Here is a 4,544-nt window from a genome sequence, read left to right as displayed (position 1 = left end):
AAACATTTCATCTTCCTTCCTCCTTCTCTCAGCCTTGGCTACCCCGTGAGGACAAGGTAAGACTTTCTTACTCACTTCCTCATCTTTTTATCTTTTTCTTGCTTTTCTTGCTGTGCCACTTGTGTTTTTGATAAAGTGGACTCTTCTTGTGATGTGAAGGTAGAAGGAATATCATCGATAGCAGCTTCCTTTCTTGGGTGGCAACAGAATCTATAAATATGACTATTTTTCCACTTTTGAGGGATATAGCATTAAATCCACGAATACTAAGATTCTGTTAGGTTGCAACATTAGGATTGACCACCCCTTGAGAAGGCAATTTTTTTGAACCTTGACGTTGCATATCATTAACTGTCTTGGCCAATTGGCCAAATTGGGTATGAAAATTTTGTATCTCTTACCTATATTGAACTCATTATGTTACATTTGTTTCTGTAGTTATGTGTTACTCTAATTAGTCCTTTGAAGTTGTTGTTGAATTTGCATATTTCCTTTCAAAAATTGCTTCAATATTGCTTCCGTATTGCTTTCCCTCTTTGATTCCTTAATAGGAATAGTCTGCCTCACCAATTGATTATAAGGATCCATGGCATTAAAACCTTAATTCTGATTGCCTCCTTTATATCTTAAATTAGGATTATCTTTCTATCCCAGATTGTATGTGTTGGAGAAGGGATTATATTTCTATTGTCCTTGTTACATCGATCTAGAAGGAAAGACTACATTGTAAGGCTCAACTCTATCCTTCAAAAATGGGCAAGCATCAGTAGTATTGGTAGCCAATGAACAAATGAGCAAAGTGGGCCAACTAAAGCTATAGAGCTAGGTTGTGGGGTAAAAGAGGTAGAAGATCTCGTAAAATTAGCCATGTTGGAAGAATTTTGCATCTATAGTACAACCATCTTTTCCATAACAAATACAAGCTTATATATCTTGCTCTCAAGGTGAGACTATTTAATGAAGAATGTGAGTCAACTTCATTGACTCTAGCTTGTTGTCTAAAACCAAACTGCTAGGTATTTTCATCTTTCTTCTCAATCAGTTCCCAAGCAGCATCGACAATCAAGTGGAGATGAGCACCTCCAACAGTAGAATCTCATAAATCTCTCTTAAGAGATAAAAGGCCTTCATAAAAATACTATATTAGTAATGTATATGTGATCTAGTGGTGTGGACAACTAGATAACAACGTCTTAAAACACTCCTAATACTTATAGAGAGACTCCCCAGATATTTATCGGCAACCACATATGTCCTTCCTAATAGAAGAAGTGCGAGATGCTAGGAAATACTCCTCTAAAAACAACTTCTTAAGTTGATCCCATGTGATAATGAAATTCAGGGAGTAACTCAAGCAACCAATTTTTAGTAGACCCTTTTAAAGAAAATGGGAAGGCATGCATCTTAATCTGATCTTCACAAACACCATTAGGTCTCATAGCAGTGGAAATCATGTGAAAAGTCTTTAAATGGTTGTATGGATTTTCACCTACAAGGCCATTAAGTTTGGGAAGTGTATAAAACCAGACTTCAATTCAACATCAGCATCAATGTCAGGATAATTAATGCACCAATTTTGAAAATGTAAATTGAGTGAAACCAACTCTTTAATGGTTTGAACAAGAGGAACATTTTGTGCATCAGCATTAACATTCACATTCAATTGATTATTCCCTTCCATTTTGACTTTACAATTAGATAAATTGGAAGATGAGTTAACAAAAGAACTACTAGTTACAAGCTTTTCAACCTCAATCTTTCTTCATTGGTCCTCTCAATTTCAAGATCAAGTTCAAACAATTTTTCAAAAGAAGATATGGTCATGCATTAAACAAATTCCAAACACCAAACTCAAGAAGCTCAAAGAGAAATTAAAATGCAAATTTTGGAATTTTTCAACAAAGTAAAAGGGAAAAAAACACCAAAAACATCCAAATAAGTCAAAAACCAATAAAGCTTTGAAAGAAGTATTAAAAGACATTAGTTAACACATCCAAAGCTTCATCAAAACAAAATAAAGATCAGAAAAGTTCAGAAAAAAAATTACTAGAAAATAGAAAAAAAATCAAAGAAAATTTGCAAAAAAGGAAGAAAAATAGAAAAATCACTGAAAACAGCTGAATTTGGCAAAATAGCCCACATCTGGTACCTATAAGTACCAAAATTGATCAGCACACCCAAAAACCTTGAAATATCAAAAACTAAAATTTTCTAGCCAAAAACAGAGCAATTTTCAAAACAAGGTATTTAAGCAAAATCAATCGAAATGCAAAATGTAGAAGACCAAAACAAGATAAAAATGCATGAAAATACTAGTAAAATGCATGAAAACACCTAGGAACTCTTACGATTAACCATTGCTCCTCGACAATGGCGCCAAAATTGATGGATATGCCTTAGTCGTGTTCGCACTTAAACTAAGATTTTCTTAATATAGTATAGACCAACCATAGGTCATTCTTTTTAAGGAACAATTTAGGGGTTATCTTAAGTTGATTCTAGGTATTTAATTACTAAAAAAATCTAAAATAAAATGCTATATTTCTACTCTAAAATGCAAATGAGAAAATGCAATTTATGCCATTAAAACTACCTGAATTGATGTTAATGCTAATGTGTAACAACTTAATTTTATTATGCAATGTATGAGTTCTAAATTATGATTTGGGGGGTTTGTTTAAAGAAAAATTTGAAAAGAAAGCTAAAGAAATTAATTAAGTGACAAAAAGAAATAATTAACTAAAAAATAAGAAATGTTTGATTCAAATGTGATAAAAGGGATAACTTAGGACATTACATGGAGTTAACTTTTCTAGTCCAATTCAATTAGTTAGACCAAAGGGAATTGACAGGAGAGTGAAATTAATAAATTCAATTACATAATTAAAGTAAAGGAAACCTAGAAGTACAAAGTCTAACACTTAATTCACTAGATAACTCAGTGAACTAAATGTTATGACTATGAATTAGACAAATTAAATCTACTAAAACCAATGATGATTAATTGAAAATAAATCTGAAAAATTGTTTAAATTATCCAATTGAACAATTAAAAAATTATTAACTCAATTGAATAATCAAGAGGTAAAAGGAACAACCCAAATTTATAACAAACACCACAATGACAATTAATTAACCATGAGAACTCAATAATTAATTTATGTAAAGCAAGGGTATATAAATATAAATTTTAGAAATTCCTTCAACACAAAATCAATCCAAATATCAATTTAAACTAAGATATAAAATATTTACAACCTAAAATTAAATTGCCTTTCAACATTACAACTTAGAATCATTTAAAACTAAATAATTATAAGCTCTTGAATTAAAAAGATAAATAAAAAATCACTCCCCAATAATCTTCAAATGTAAATTTTAGACTCTAACTTTCTCTGTTTGTCCCAAGCAGTGATGAATCTAACCTTCCCTCCACCCCTTCCTTCCCCACACTTTCATATTTTGCTATTGTTTCTATGTTTCTTACTTGTAAAATAATATCGTAAGATTCCCCCCCCCCCAATCCCTCTCTTATTTTCTCACTCTTGCCCCCCAAGTAACTCACCCTGGATTCGTCCCTAGTTCCAAGTTCTCTCTCAAATTAGCTCCAAACTCTCATGAATTTTGCTCTTCCTCTAAGCTTCAACCAAGTCACTGTTTCGGTCATAGATGAAAATGGTGGAATCAATGTGACACCGAGGTGGCGGAAGAAGGTAATGGAAGAAGTATTGGAGGATGGGCCGTGTGTGGCTATTTGTGGACGTGACTTTAAGTGACAGATTGGAGAGATGAGAAGTGAGATGATGAATGATGTAATCGTGGATGAAGAGGGGAGAGATGCGGTAGATGATGATGCTGATGGACACTGAAGAAGAAAAAAAAAAAAAGAAAAATCTGAGAGAGAGCTTTCTTCATTTCCGGCGGCTGTGTAAAATTAGGAAGAAGAGAGGAATTTAAGGCAAATGATTCAATGCTTAAAAGAGAGGGTAGAGAGTTTAAAAAAAAATTTCAACCATTAATTTTAAAAGGAGCCAATAAGAAAAAAAATTAAAAAATATAAAAGTTATCTAATTTTCCTTAATTAGAAATACTTCTTATATCCTTAATGAATTTTAAAAAAAATTTTCTTATCTTTCAAAGTCTTGACCATTAGATGTCTCTTGAATAACCCCAAAAATTAATATTCACTAATGAATTTTATTAATTTTACATCCTTATCTTGAAAAAAATCAAATGCACCCATTAATATAAATTATATCCAAAATAAATTTTATGTCCCATAAAATATTTTTAAATTAATTTTTTTTGTAATTATAATTTTCTCACAAAATAGTCAGAAACTCAAATAATGTATAATAATTCAAATTAAGCTTAATTAATGATTGGCAAAATTAACCCATGTTAAAAATATGAAAATAAAATATTCACAATTTAATCTATAATTAATTCAAAAATATATTATTCTTCAAAATTAAAAAATAATTTAAATAATATCTAATAAACTCAAATTAGTGCCAAATCATTATTAAAATACATAGAAAATG

The sequence above is a fragment of the Prosopis cineraria genome, unplaced genomic scaffold (assembly GCF_029017545.1).
Source record: "Prosopis cineraria cultivar Desert tree isolate PC_DT_omini unplaced genomic scaffold, ASM2901754v1 PC2, whole genome shotgun sequence".
Taxonomy (NCBI): domain Eukaryota; kingdom Viridiplantae; phylum Streptophyta; class Magnoliopsida; order Fabales; family Fabaceae; genus Prosopis; species Prosopis cineraria.
The sequence above is the reverse complement of the archived record's forward strand: the minus strand, read 5'-3'. Positions refer to the sequence as shown.